Source organism: Rhopalosiphum maidis, chromosome 1 (genome assembly GCF_003676215.2).
Source record: "Rhopalosiphum maidis isolate BTI-1 chromosome 1, ASM367621v3, whole genome shotgun sequence".
Lineage (NCBI taxonomy): Eukaryota > Metazoa > Arthropoda > Insecta > Hemiptera > Aphididae > Rhopalosiphum > Rhopalosiphum maidis.
This window is the reverse complement of record NC_040877.1, coordinates 37781313-37798539: the sequence shown is the minus strand read 5'-3', so window position 1 is coordinate 37798539 and position 17227 is coordinate 37781313. Positions and strand designations below refer to the sequence as shown.

Here is a 17227-nt window from a genome sequence, read left to right as displayed (position 1 = left end):
AAAAACTCCCAAATAACTATTTAAAACATCTTATTGTTATTGTTTTTTGGATACAATTACTCATATAATATAAAATATCAACTACCTACGTTATACTATGACATTATCATGATACTTTAATATCGTTGTTCTTACTAATTAATTAAATCGTAAATTTAATTATTAAAAAAAAAAGCAATTATAGGTAAACCTATTGTAATTATTTTCGTGTAAGGTCCACTTTAAGGGTACAATTTTACACATTCTCTCTCACACACGCGCGCGCGAGCCATAAAATTTTAAATATTTAATTGAGTACGGCGTATCATAACATAAGATATAACGGCATCCGAGTGTATATACAATATACATTATCATATTATTATTGAATACCTTTAATTGCGTCCAAATAGACCACGACACGCTGTACAGTATTCACTAAAATTACAACAGCGTAGTCAACGAACTCTAAGTGCACCCAGTAGTGCACTATTTATGATACATTATATCGTTCAGAGGTTAATAAAGTGACCACTGACCCGGGTACATTGTCACGAGCGTCGGATTTGTACCGCGGGTGTCCCCAAGGCCGATAGTGTGTGAACCCCGTGACCTCAAATCCACAAACTTAAATCTCTCGCCGGTCGCGAGACGACAAATTCGCGAGCGCCGGACACTGTCGAGTATCATTCGATCCCACCGTCCATCGCTCATAGCACGACTTCCACACCGCTTCCGAGCATTCCATTCCCTCGCCCAGCAACCGTTAACGATATCGCTCAACCGAAGACCCGCATCGCGACCTGTCCCGTGATTACGGTAAACGCACTGGACAAATGTCTCGTGGACACGGAAACGTCACCCCCCTTAACGTTTTATAATTTTTAGTAGACACATAGGTACGAAACCGTAATTGACTGCAGTAATGTTACAAGATCGTATACACGCGTTGACCACACAAGCAAATCGTATTTCATGCAATCAATTATATCGTCACATGTGCTGTTTAGTTACCTGCGATGCGCGTGTCAGTGGTGACGAGAAGCCGCCACTGTCGAGCCGGATCGTCGTCGATCAGGTTCGGTGCTTTCCATTTGCGGTCGGTCCGATTGTGTGATATGGTGTCCGAGGAGTGTTGCAAAAATGATGTTTGAGGGAAAAAATCAAAAAAAAAAAAAGGCGAAAAGAATTTTTGAAAAAAATATCAGTTGGCGACTCGCATTCGGATAGAGAACTCGATAATCGATTCGTGTGATATTATTATGCGGATTCGTAAGTGAGTGACACCGACACCACACGATACAGGCGAACTAGAAGACAGAGTAGGAGACACGCGAAGTAACAAACGTCAACGGCAGCGGATGGGTATATAATACAAATGTGTAGGTGTGTGTAGGTGTGTGTGTGTGTTTGTTTGTTTGTATGTGTGTGTTTATGTGTGTATTTGTGTGTTTGTGTAGGTGTGTGCGTGTGTGTGTGTAGGTGTGTGTTTAGGTGAGTGTGAGTGTGTGTGTGTGTGTGTGTGTGTGTGTGATAGAAAAAAAAACAGTTTTCACAAATATTGTTGCAAAACCCTCCAAAATTAGCCGCGTATCGGTCGTCCGGCTCGCCTAGTAAACGTCATCCCACTGCGGAGCGGGGTTTTCGTCGTCGTCGTAGCCACCGTAATCGTAGTCACCGCCGTAGTCGTCGTCGTCGTCGTCGTAGTCGTAGTCGTCGTCGGCGTCGGCGTCGGTGGCGGCGGCCGTCGGTCGGCGTCGTCGGTGGCTCGTGTGGCGGTGCGTTCCAGCGCCGAGCCGAGCGTCGCCGTCGAGTTGCTCCGGAACTACACTCACACACGCACGCCAACACACTACCGCACACTGACACACAGTCGCTGCGCGCCCCCGTCCCGAGCAATCGATAGCCGATAGCCGCCGCCGCCGCCAAAACCCTGGGACCGCGCCCTCTCTGACCCTTCCTCGCCGCGAACGCGAAAGGGGGGGGAACGACGGCGGCGACGAAGACGACCTATGGACGGCGGCGATTCGCGGAGGGTACTGTGCGTAATAAGGGGAGGGGGGGGGGTGCGTGAGGGGGAGCGATGGGCCCATGGTTTACGATATAGTGGCGTGCGGGGGAGGTGTTACAGTGTATAATATATTACATAGGTACGTACCGCGCGGCGGTGTGCGGGTGACACAGGTGCCTTTTAGGTTCACTCAACCCTTCCCCGCCGCCGGCTCTAACGAGCTACTTTTCGGCCGGGCGGCATGTATAACATTATTATAGGTATGTATAGAGGTATAGGTGGCCCTGGGGAATACATCATCGGCGGCGAGGTTTAGAGAGTTTTATACTTATATATATGTGTGTGTGTGTGTGTGTGTGTGTGTGTGTGAACGCGCGTGGTCTCCCCCCGAAGATTTTTTTCGCGGCGAGAAAAAAACCAAAATAATCGCGAACATGATTTTTTTATTGCACCACGCCGTACATTATGTTACAACGCCGTTGACGAAATTCTCCGATAATTTATCGGATTTGAACCGACTCAAATAACCGTCGTCCATCAATTTTTGAAACATCGCTGTATAATGTTATCACAACAATATTGCCACCGTCACGCGCGGTGTAATACGTCTCGTGTGTATATTATTATATTATGCGGGTAAAACGATCATTTAGAAGGTATATTATAAAATATTAGTATTATTATTGTTATTGTTTTTTATGAAAGATTTATTGGATAAAGCGGTCGTCGTATACAGCGGTGTACATAGATAGTTCGAAACTTCTACGAAAACTTTTCATGAAACATTTTTTTCCGTCATATATATAATATACAGGGTGAATCTCTCCGTCTCCTTTCATCCTCTAATAAAGCATTTATTAAACTTTTGATTTTTAAAATTTTTAAGTGAACTTATTACTTATAGGGACCATATACTAAAATTATTGAAATGTATCACTGAAAAATAGTACTGTAGAGATACAAACATTTTATTTTCAAATAAAAATCACTATTAAGGTAAATTATCAAGAAGTTTATATTTATTTATTTTTTTGGAAATTTGGGTGTATCATTACAAATCTGCACGAATAGTTTCTGAGTTAGGTATTAACATGAATGTACAAAGGATACAAGTTCTTATAATGATTTTAAACCTATTATATAAAATAAGAAATCCTGAATGACTAATTCATAGTAGAAATAAAACCAAAACTATTTCTAGTCTCTTGATATCGACTTGACATTTTCATATTACCATCGTGTCACTATATAGAAGTGCACTGAGAAAGGATTTTTTTGAATTTTTTTTTTTAAGTACAGCGATTTATTGGGTCTTGAAAAACAAATATATTTTTTTATACAAATATATAGGATCAACAGAGGGTATATACAAAAAATAAAACAGTGATTATGATTGAATATAATTCTAGACCTATATTTTATATTTGGTCAAAACCATCCAAATGATCATATTCAAAAACCCGCGTCATTTACATTTAACGTAATTTAAGACAGGGTAAATCCGTGAGCATTAAATTTGTCACAGGCAACACTACGCAGAATAAGCTAATAAAATATAAAATGTATACAACGATAACTCTAATCGTATAGTACCTTTTATATTCAAACCATTTTTTCAAATTATAAAAGATCTATAGATTAATATAAATCACCACAATATGCAAACTATTAGCGTGGCCCCAATCAGAATTTGAATAAATTTATTATTTGAAAAAAAAAACAAAGGTGAGTATACCGTATATATTTTGTTATTTCCAAAAAAGTTTTTCTTGTCTATTAAAATGTTTTATTTTTTTTATTTCATCAATTTTATTCGTCAATTACAATAATTGTATTACATTTTAATTATTTCGAAAACTAACCTACAAATTACACGCTAATAATTCGATCAATACACCTAATTAATGCACAATATAAATCGTAACCATGTTAAAATGTTAACTCAATAATGATATTGATCTCTACTGTAACTCTTGTATACACAAACACTATATTATATTTACCATTGATATTTTATCTATTTATCCGAAAAGTTGATGATCATACAATATATTTACTCCTTCTTTGAAGTTTCACAAACACGCTTGATATAGTTCTCCAATTACATTAAAGGTCTCTTTTCACTTTATTATCTTATCGGTCTTTCATGTTGTCATTCTATAGGACAGTCTAAAACAATCACGTGAACAATAAAATAGATAAAGTTATAGTATCGAGAGATTTAATTTGAACTTTAAAATTATATGCTTTTTACCTACTAATTTTGTTCTGCTATATTTATTTCAATTAAAAAAATGCTGGTCAATTAGTGATATGCAAAGTTAAATTATAAATCAATAAATATATTGAAACTTTGTATATTGTAGCGTATATTTTTAACGTTATCCCCAACAGTAACTAACCTAAGTTATAAAATAATTTTGAAAATTGTAGTAAATCAGTGTAAAAAACCATTTGTTTGATAACACTATTATGTATTTTTTAAAACACAATAAATTAATCAAATAATATATTTTATTATGGTTTTCACTTTTATCTATGTCTAGACCTATAGTGATAGAAATATAATATAATATAATAATATTTTATTAAAGGTTGAACATTCTCGTGAATTTTATCTTAGAAGTTTTCTTATGTATTGTTTGTATGAGAATGAAATTATTACTTAACAAAGTGCCAATATAGCACCAGTGCAGAAATCTGAAAATGGGACATCAAACAACTGACATAAAGGAACGGAAAAACTTTGCACTTGACACGTATTTTTTTAGATATTTACAATTTGTTTCTTTATAAAACGATAAAACATTAAAGGTCTAAAATTACAATCCATTGGGGTACGATAATGAATTTTTCTTTCGGTACCCCTTTTCCATACAATTTCAAATAAAAAGTAATTGATATTTGAATAAAAAATATTAAAACCTTAAAATTATTAGACATATGGATAGAAAAAAAAAATGTAATAACAAAAACGATTTTCTTTTAATAAATATTGTAACTATGCTTTTAATTTTTTAGTAATTAAGTAATATTATATTCTATCTAAATATTGAAAATATAATTAAAAGTAAATTAATAATTAATTATAATTTATCTGAGTATTTACATCTATGATTTTCTAATATCAATGGCAATATAGTATATAGGTACACATATAATAATATTATGGTTTGTACTTATTTTTAAATACACGCAGCGTTAGTGCGTTACTGACTGATTTAAATTATGGGTATTTTAATTGACCGTCTAGTAAACTTTTACACTTTGTTCATTGGACTTTTGTCCCGGTAACCTTTTGGACTATGATAAATAGAACAAGCAATAACGGTTGGTTAAAATAAAAAGCAAGACGAGATTTTAAAGTGATTGTGGCGACGACTATAGTGTTATAAAGGTGTTTTTAAAGAGCAAGTGTTGTTAGGTTGGTAATATTATATTAACTTACATAAACGTAGGAATAGTGTTTTGGTGCTTTCGTAAATTTCCGTAGACGGATGGCGTTTACGCGGCCGGACGGATGAATATAATATTATCAACGCCGTTATAACGTCTACACGATCTACGGAAGAGAAAAAAATGGCAGTATAATCTCCCTATAGACGCGCCCGGAAGAGGGCAGAGTAGACGAGGGGTTAAAGCCCGAATTCTGCAATAACAACGCCAGAAAATAGTCAGTTTCTTCGCACGGCTACGACTATACATATATGTATAAGCAGCCAACAGTACATAAGAATTCGCGAGACCTTTATGTGAAAGAGGACGAGAACAAAAAAAAAAACAAAACAACAAAAAATGTATGTAAAAAAATTATTTTTTCCACTGCTGTTTTCGCTGCCCGTTGGACTGCCAGAGTTATAACCAAAAAAATACACAGTATTGTCAGCACTATATATATAATATAATATATATATATATATATTATGTTATATATTTATAATATCATAGACTACTATAATACTGCTCTGTAATAACATAGTTGTAAGTCGGTTTGTCAATTTGTTCGTCTGTGTCGTCCGAGACTTCGTTTTTTAACTGTGTACACTGTACATAATAAATATATTATTTAAATATATATAAATATTATTGCCTGCAGCATTACCACCACCACCACCACCACCACCGCCGCCGCCGCGCCGTGGCTGTTGTGATGGTCTTGAGCGAGGAATTTCATTACTGGTGGCGACACACGAAGTCGTCTTTTTTCCGGAATATTACTCTACACCTGTCCCTACCAAAGATTTCATGGTGACCAATTTCGCAGTTTTGCTAAACTATTTTTTCCTTTTTATGTATATTATAAATTAATACGATGTACACACTTTCTCTCTCTATCTATCTATCTCTCTCTCTCTCTCTTTTTCATGCGCACGTTAGCAAAAATTAACAGAATTCATTGTCTCGTCATGGTTTGCGGAAGAATAAATAACAGTTGGATTGTAACAATATTTTGAAGAGACATAACATGATGAAATAAAATATCTTAAACCGTAGTTTAACCTATAATAGTATGATACAACATTTCAATGTAAAAAGTTATCAGTAAAAATATAATCTATAAAAAATATGATTTAGTGGTAAAATCCATATCTATACGTATTTTAAATACACACACACACACATAAAAAAGAAAACAATTTAATACTTAGTAACTTTTTGATATATTTCAGATTACATATTAATATTGAACAACATTCCTCCTTTTCATGATAAACTCACATTATATTATATAATGTACTTACGCTTTGAGAAAAGAAAAAAAAATATTAAAGATACTCCATCAAACCCTTACGGCAACCGATAACCTTTTCTTGTAGTTTAATAATCAGTATATAACTAGGATACCTATATGATCCAATAATGTGCATAGGAAATTACCAATACATTGTATATGAAAACCGTATTCAATTTTTCAGACGTTAAGTAAATTATTTAGTCATCCAATAAAAATGATTTATGTTTGGTTCATAAGGAAACTATAACAAAACCCAATATGCAAATAATCTATATTAATAATTAAATTAACCCACGACCCTGTATAATAATATTTTAAATTGTAATCTATAAAATATACAATATATACAGATAATTACATAAAGTACAAAATAAAAACCCGCACATTCCATGTATGATATTATAAATTCATAACATACTATATAGTATATAGTAGGTACTTTGAATATCTTATTACTTATTATTATTATTATTATTATTATTATTCATACAAATGGGTGAATAGAAATAAATTAATCTCGTCGTGTATATGATACAAAACTCGTTAAAAGTTGCAAAATTATATAACGCGAAAAAGGCTGTATTAAAATAAGCAGTGGTATTGTATAATTTAATGGACATATTATGCGGTAAAACGTACACTACACGCGCAATAGTACATTTTATTGTTATGTTGGTTTATTGAAAAAAATAAATTATCGTTTGTTACGATACGCTTGCGAGTTACGTATGCGATAAGTAGAATATCGATTTACGGCGTTTGTTTTTATCACGATATATCCCAATGTGCTATTTACTAATATTTTGCGCACATCAACCATAAAAAAAAGATATAAAAAATAAAAACCTTTCTATGGATAATCAATAAAAACATCGGTTCTAACAGCGATACGATAGAGTATTTCTAGTCTCCAGAAATTGAAAAAAAAATGCATAATACTGTGTACATAGGTAGTGAAATTTTTCTTTATTTTTATAACCTACTCCAACAATTACGAAATACAAGATAATACGTTTGATCAACCAATCAATGTACTACAATGGCGTAAGTTTATTATAGTGCATATATCAAGGTGGATTTATATATATATATATATATAATCAACTATCAACTTCCACGGGTTTATTGAATAAAACATTTGAGTTTCAGGATTCAACCAAACCGAGTATGCGCCATGGATTTGTGGTGCGATTAAAATGTTACCTTATTGCATGCGACGAAATCGATATTATTTCTAAATAATAAGAGGGGTAGGTACTTTCCTATTTATATTAACCGAAACAATCATTCGAAAACAATTAATTTAAAAATCGACATTTTTTTGTCTACTCTCATGTACATTGTGCATATAGTGAATACTATTCAGTAGGAAAAAATACATGAACACAATATTGGGTCATAACTTGATAAATATTAATTAAAAGGTATAATTTATTTTGTATTTTGGTGTATAGACTATAGTACATAAATAATTGTCAAAAAAATGAAAAAACACTAATTATTAGTGACTAATACAACATTTAAAATATGATATAAAACATAAGTAATTTAATATAAATACAATTTAATGTTACAGAATATTATGAAATGTTGCTGAAACATTTGTTAACTAAAATTCATAATAAGTATCACAAGATTCTTGTTTTTAATAAAATTGATCATAACTTATTATTATTTATTTTTATAAAATATAATTTAATGTTTTCAAAATAACTATTTTATTTTAGATTTTGAATTAAGCGATATTAATTTTATATAATGAACATCATACAGGTTTTTTCATTTTTATGTCCACATATTTTTTCTTGTAGAAAAAATACTCTGATCACAAACTTCGATGGAGAGCGCTTCCAACAGGAAATATAATCCAAATAATAGTTTCGGGTAGTAAAAATAGATAATTGTCAGTATTTTTAAAATAAACAGAAAAAAAAATTAAAATATCTATAAAAATGTTAATACATATTATCATTATTTCGTCTATAATGTGTTTGATTTATAGTGATTGCAATAGTCTGAGCTAAACTACAGAAAAATAGCATATTTCGAATAAAATAAAAGTGCGCGATTCACTGGTTAGGTTGGATCAGATATTATTAACTCAAATAAAATATCAGGCAAACAATTTTTTTTTACAAACCATTGTTTATGGTTATTATATAAAATAATTTTAAGTAGGTTTTTCTTATCAGTTATCATAATCAATAATTGATTTTAAATTGATGTTGTTATTAGCTGATTAATTAATTATAATCTACAATAACTCCACTAAAAAATTAAAGGAAAGTATATACTTATGTAACCAAAATATAACTATATTATTAGAATAAATATATTTGTTTTCGTATAAAATGGATTTTTATAATAAGGTAACACGTACATAAAAAAATAATTAGATGAAAATAAATAAATGTGTGTTCAATTAATTTTATACATTTTTAGAAAGATTTTTTTTCTCACAAATAATCGACAATTATATAAGTTATCAATTATCATAATAAAATTATACTCATAGTAATGAGTGATGTTGATACTATATGATAGTTTTCACGGCTCATTGATACCTCTCCTCCCTCTTAACCATATTAAAGCACCTATAAAATAAACATAAACAGACACATTTTATGGCTTATTATACTCTTTAGGAACTTTATGAAAACATCTCTGCAATTATATTAAATTTATCTGGATACTGATTGTTTAGGTGTACATAGTGCTTGACTCGTGGCGATGAGGACATTTTCAGTTATTTTGTCGTACCCCTATTTTTTTCGAATTATAACGCATAATAAAACAATACCCTGTTTATGATTTTTTTACAAAGTAAAAAACAGTATTATTTTTAAAAAAAATTGTCTACAAAATATTTTATGGTATTAATATCTCATACATCGATGTATGATAATAATTTGTTATGAATGTTGTGTATTTGGATATAATATATTGATAAGTTATCACGAGACAGCTACAAAAAAGAAAACTACGTATACATGTTTGTTCTAAAAGACGAGAAGACAATAATTAAAATTGATAAATATTCTGATGTATGTAGCTCATCAAATTAAAATTAAAGGACGACGTGGGAACAAAACACCTTACCGCTAAATTAAATGTATTAATTAATTGAGGATATTTTTTTTAAACGATTAATTTTTCATGTGAAGACTAATATTATATGGTAAAATGTATATTATACATAATAATATGTAATGTGTTAATAACCAGCATAATCATTTTTATATAACCAAACATAGGTATAGGTATGATGTTATTTCTCATTTCTGAACACCTATAACTATAATTTTAATATAAGTCGAATTACGCATATGACTTGAAATCCAATAAAATATTATATATTTATAAAATACTAAGTTTATAATCAAGTTATAATTAATAACGCTTAATGCATACAATAGTTTCTATTAAGATCTTTGCATTACATAGTTTTTGAAGTTATACATGGTCAATTTTTTTTTTTTTATACTTGCAAGTAATAAATTATCACTAGAGTGTGTCATAATCCACATCTAAAAAATAAATTGCTGTATAATAAGAAGATTACAAGAAGGTTGACAAATTTTCATTCCATGGGCAAGATGCCTAGATCGATCCTGATTTGTTAACATGTCATAAAATATTCTAAATGCGTATAGATATAATATGTTATTTTTTAAAGCCAAAATGCAATATCAATTTATTTATGAGCAAAAAGCAGTTACACAGGCCCGACAACAATTTAAAAAATAATAAATATTATAGTTATTCAGTTTTATGTGCATAAAATAAATTTAATTTACTTGCAAAGTTTATCTAAAATTAATTCAAAACATTTTCCATTCTTATTTTGATTTTAAACTATTTTTTTTTTTTCGTTAAACAAAAAACTGATTCGATCAATACGTTGTACAATTTAGCATATTATAATTATTGATTATATATAATAGACTATGCTATAATCAATGATGTAACTAAATTAAAGATTACAGTTTCCTAGGCTTCTAGGCGTCACTTTGAATCTTTAGATCTTTCTACGTTGTTTAATGTTATACTTATACACGCGTTTTTTTACTATATTATAATCATTATTGAAACAATTAAAACGCGTATTAAATTATTAAAATTAAAATAATGATAAGTAGTAAAACAATCCATATTCAAATACAAAAATAAATTCTTTAAGTCTGTATATAAAATGTAGATCAAAATGAAGGACCTTATGCATTTTTAATTGTGAATAGAGTAAGGAATAAATTAGATTTACATTAAATTATGTTTTTTTTTACCGTTGAAACTTTTTCGAATCAAAAAAATCAATCTTTAATATTCCTGGCATCAAATTTAGTATAGAGTATACCAACTATACTAAATTTTCTGAAGGTTAAAAAATAAGGGATTAGATATAGAAAATTGGCAGGTATTTTTTTAATAATTAAAAAAAAATATTGGATAAACAGAATTATGTTTTTTTGTAATACCAGTTTTTAACATAATTGATCTTGTTTTTTTATTGTAATACTTAAAATAATAACTATAAATTTTCACCAAATATATTATAATTTTATGAATATAATATACTTAAAAAAATTGTTTGAATCTTTTATTGTATTTTTTTTTTTTTATATCTTTCAACTTTTAAGTTTAAATTTTGACGAAATATTTGATTGAAAATAACGATTTGTATTTCTTTATTGTAACTTAAATTTTGTAAATTATCAGTACAACCTACCATTTAACTAATAAAAACAAAATAATAATATACGGTAATATTATCAACATCGTTATAAAATATTCCCAGAAACAGCGACTGACTTTCTCCATTCTAAATCGCATGAAAATAAATATAGAAACAAACTGGAAAATTATGGTTATAAATATCTCGAACATTATATTTGTAGATTGTGTAATACGATATTAATATAGTTCATGTACAATATACATAGGTAGGTATACGTAGCTAACGGCACCGGTGCACTACAGTCCACAGTTATCACAATAATAATCGATACATTATACTATTAAAGCAATGTACCTATGCGCAGTATTTATATAAATAAATATAAATTATAAGTACTCGTTTTCAAAATATTATATACTATAATAATGTTATTATAGGTTTCTGCATCTGAATATAAAAATATGAACAGATTGAAAACTTAAAAAAAAATATTTGAGAGACTACTTTTTGAACGGAATCCATTCAAATCGTGTTACTTTAAAAATAGCCATTTTCACGTTGACACTCTTCCGTATAAATGATTATTAAATTATTATAAAATATTCGAGTATAGTACCAAAATATTCCTAATTATAATTAGTTTCAAATATTTTTTAATGACTATACATTGAACAAACGAGTACATAAAGACAAATTGTATACATTTACACGGACGAATTAAAGTTTTATTGAATCACCGTATAAATTTTATAAAACTTTTGTTAAATATTTTAATTCAACGTAAAATTTAAAATGCACATATTTTGACCTAGTAAATATTAACCTCCTTTTTCACCCTTTTTATCTGGCATATACACACATAAATATGGTTCTTGACTTAAGTACTAAAAAGAGTTTACATAAGTAATTATTTTGATTTTTGAAGAGGAATTTTCTATATTTTACAAAAAAAATGACAAGTCCTTATATCTGTAATTCTACAAAAGATATGTTTTGTCACGATTTTTTTTTTAAGTTTCTACAATGTTTTTGATAAATTCTATAATATATACTTATTATACATATATACATATTTTAAATGGAAATGTATTAATCGATTGATGTATTATTTATTTATTTAACACGTCAAACTAAAAAGTATTATACCTGTTTTAAACATGCACACACCTTACTAATAGACAACAGTAGTTCCAGTAATTATTTATAAATACTAGTATTCAGAATATGATATTAAGTTATTTTAGTTATATTAATAATATATTGAAGAGGTCATCCAAAATAATAGCGCTTATAAAGTAGGTAAATTATTTTTATAACATTAAGTATGAAAAATAATCTTGTTAGAGAAAAGTTTGTAGATACCTAACTGGTATAACAATAATTAATATCATAATATCTTCAATGTTTTGAAGAAAATTAAAAATTTAGTTTTTCTTCAAAAATAGTTATTTGTCAATCAAACATTTTTTGATAATTATTAATTTATTGTAATATTACTATTACTTATTTCAATTTGCGATGATAATCATTTTACACAACATATACCTATAATCATCTATTCCCTAAAAAATTGTTTTAGTTTCAATTTCTTTAACGCATTTTGAAAAAATTCTGTAACACCTACCTGCGTTTGTTTATCATCTGCTTCTTCGGTGGTTAAGGCCATAGGAGGTGACATATACCTGTTTTCATTGCATTTGTTTATACATTAAATATTGTATTGATTGATCCTTATTCATTATAGTCACAGAATAAATATAGGTGAATTTAATTTTAAATAAAATCATCTAAATGGGTTTACTAAAAAAATACAATAAATATTATAATGTAATCATATTGTATGCAATAGCTGTTGGTTATTTGTTTTTATACTACAATTATTTTATACTAAATAGGACTCTTGTATCTACAGTCTACACATTTTCGATGCATAGTTCTTTAGAACGGATCTATTGCTTGAACACAACGACAACAGATGGCGTTAGTTATTCATTTCAATATAAACCGTACTTCCTATTTTTTTTTTTTTTTTTTTTTTTAGTTAAACATTTTGGATTTCATTTTAGTTGATAAATTTTATAATTTTTTCTAAACGTATTTTGCTTTTTTCTTTCCCATTAGGGTTTATATTATTTGCATTATATACAATTTAATCATCGGTTACATAATTATATTAAATTAAGCATAAGTATTAAATTGGTACGGAGGTAACAATTTTAATAAAGATAATATTATTTATTACTTTATTATTGATTGTTCTTCTTCTGGCCTACAACACTTTACAAGAGTTTCTACCACTTCCCCGGCACTGAATTATAATATAGATTCTAGTTGAGAAATAAAACTCAAAACAGTAAAAAAAAAATATATGATTAAATATTAGACAATATATGTTACTGTGTAATGTAATATATCAAATTACATCATTACAGTGTTTAAAAAGAAAATGTAATCTTTAATAATACATTTATACTAATTCACTTTCATCGTGGTCTATAACACAGACTATGTATGAATTGTGCTATCGAACACAGATAGTTTTTTTTTAAAAGTCCAATTTGTGATAAAAAATGAAATATTAAAAATAAGAAATAAAACTGTTAGTTTGAGGCTATTTTAATACAATCACGATTTATATAACTAATTAATTTAGGTCCTTTACAATAAAATATTACAAAAATCTGATTTTTCTTTATAATAAACACAACACTGTTCAACGCCGATCATATTCATCCAAATGCGATTTTAAAGAAAGCCGAAAGGTACAAGGTTTTTTTTATTTGTAACCTAAAATATGATTTATATTATATAATTATCGTTATTATGTTGTTAGTTTAATAATTTTGTTTTACAAGCTAAAACCGATCAAAAGGGTTAAGGGTTGTTGTGGTATTACGGAACAATAGGTAAAAGATAAGTGTTGAAGATGCCGCAACCGTTGTCAACAGGTGTGGCCCTTGGAATACCTTTTAATCGATAATTGAGATCGATGGTTTTCGATGAAAAAGAGATATTGAGTATTAATGGAAGTGTATTGTAAAAAATAAAAAGTGAGAAAACTGGTCTTAGACTAGGTACTCGATATCAAAAGTTGCATTCTATTGTCCAAAACAACGGGACAATACTCAATGTTAACTTCAGTCGAGTATTTTTCGAGTGTTCGCGTAACAGTCCCCTAGAGTGTTTTTAATCATATTATTTTTTTTCTTTTTTGAAAGGGACGACGGGCTAGTACAATATCATATTGTGTACTGCCGTTGTAGCAGTATTTTATATTCAAATATTATATCTACGTAGAGGATTTATGGACTCGCCGTGGATTGTCAACCCCAAAGTTACGTATTACGTGTTCAAAGTTTTCGGGCTTCTGCCATTCGCCGGAAGCAGGAGAGTTATCATAGCATCGTTGTACTCTTTGCTATTGTGGATATGTCTGGCCTTGTCTGGGATTTACGTGAACATTTACCATTTCAAAAAAAACCAAAACGTATTGCCACGATTTAATATGCTAACGAAGGTATGTTCATCGTTGTTCTAAATAACAAACAAAGTGAGTAGTGACTCTCTACTACGACTCTAAACGTGAATGAGCTGACTTATCTGGAAATATGAATATTTATTACTTATTAGTAATATTTTGTTTTGTATTTTTTGAAAACTTATTGAAACTGAAAATAAACAATATTCTTTCTTTATTTAAAAACACTTTCATATAGCTACGATTGTCGCAAATCACAAAAATCGATCTCTATTCTCTACAGTCAACCCTTTTTAATTCTTATCATATTACTTATAATAGTTATAATATTATATAACAGCGACAGCATAACCTAGTTCTATATACTCACGAAGAACTATTTTTTATCTGGCGAAATTCACTAACTAAAGACATAAATTATAAATATTATTGATTGTAATACTTGTACACTTGTACACTTGTATCTACATTATAACACGTTTATTTTTTTTATTTCGTATTAAATTCTAGTGGTATTTATATATTACGAGTACAACACTATAGACAAGATATGTTTTTAAATTTAGTTTCATTTTATAAAATATACGCCTACCTAATATACTACAAAACATATATGATAATTTTAATTTCCTATTTTCGTTTCATCGGGTATATTAATGTATATTATAAATTTGCAACAACTTGCAAATATTTGTCAACTTATAAAGTTATAACTTGAAATTTGAATTTTCAAAGAATACTATTTTCAAATAACTTTAATATTTAAAACAAAGTCATTAATTTATTAGAATAGATTAAGTATCGATATATTTCAAAAGTCTTTTATTTTTTATTTTTATAATTATCTAAAATGCAATTATCGGAATATTTGCGGGTTGTTCTTTGAGTAATATTTTTGGAATTATATCTATAATAACTATTTCACTTAAAACAATTATATTTCGTTTGATTCAATGACTTTAAAAAGTGCATTTCATTGGTTGTGTTAAGTGACATTGTTAAGGTTTGAAACATTTCGTTGACAAGATAACTGCAAACACGGTTTCAGGTGATTTTTATTGAGGTGATTACCAAGCTCATCATGACCATTTTCAGCATATCGATTTCAGTGCATAGGAGCCAACGCTATTTCCGGCTCCTGGAAAAATTCTACAAATTCGACGATTCGGTGTCGAGGATTCCATGCCCGCCGGATGTGCATATTCAAGTATTTTACTTGTTGTACATTTTATTCATCGGTACCCACAATGTCGTTTGCAGTCTTAATTACACGAGCATACCTATGTACGTATTGTTGGCGTGGAATCTGTTTTGTTCATCGACAACACTGGTAATCGTTCAGTTCATGATATATATCCGGATGTTAAGGGAGAGGTACGAGTTGGCCAACAGAATTTTCAAAAAAAGTAAACTCATATTTAATTGTTTGAAAACAACTATAATATAGTAATATACAAATTAATAGTTTATACATCCATTGTCCTCGAGTTCTGGTTAGCTCAGCATAGGCATAGTTGGTATGTACACGCTAAATCGGAATTTGATATTGCTTAATTTTATAGTAAATACTGTAGGATAACTTCAAAACACCCACAGATAATAATATATAATTATTTGGTGGTTATATAATTAATATGTACTAATTTCCTGCTAAAATTATAAAAGTTCATCAATCTATTTAAATTATTTATTGAAAATTAAATTTAAAAAATATTTTTATCAATATTTCTATTAATTATATTGAGTGATTCGCCAAAGATGCTCACTCTTGTTATTTATTTATTTAACAAAATCTTTTTGGAATTTCTAAATATTATTATGGATTATCATACTATTTTAATTTGTTGTTTTACTTAAGAAGTGTCCTGTGATTATTTATTCTTCAAAAATTTTTTTCCTCAATGTCAACTCAAAGCATTATCGAAAAATCAACTGATCTTCTTAGATATTATTATAGTCCAACGTCCAAAAGATAATAGTATGATAGAATAATATAATAATATGTGTATAGTCAATAAATTATAAAACTATTTTTTATGATTTTAATATAAATATATTTACAAGTGTACACTAATTGATATTGATTGTACAGGTATGTTAAATAATTCTTTTTCTGATACAAAATACATTTATCCCAAAGAAATTAACAATTTGTTTACTGAACTTCGTGAACTGACGGAGGAAGTAAAAACCTATTACGCTTATCACGCAATAATTATCATCATCGAAACGGTTATCATACTTGTATCGAGTGTAACGTCATTAACAGTCAACTACCTTAACGGGTTGGATACCGAGTTCGTCCATAACGGATACTTCATTGGGCACTGTTCCTTGAGATTTTTGCTT

At 29.1% G+C, this 17227-nt stretch overlaps 1 protein-coding gene across 2 annotated transcripts in view; it reads right to left on the bottom strand.

Annotated features, from left to right (window-relative positions):
- Positions 1–1696, bottom strand: part of LOC113549486 (sodium channel protein para-like) — a 62363-nt gene extending 60667 nt beyond the window's left edge. For both annotated transcript variants that reach the window (XM_026950807.1, XM_026950809.1), the window contains exon 1: positions 994–1696. The gene's annotated coding sequence lies outside the window, so the exon portion shown is untranslated. The remainder of the gene's footprint in view (positions 1–993) is intronic.
- Between the last annotated feature and the right edge of the window lie 15531 nt (positions 1697–17227).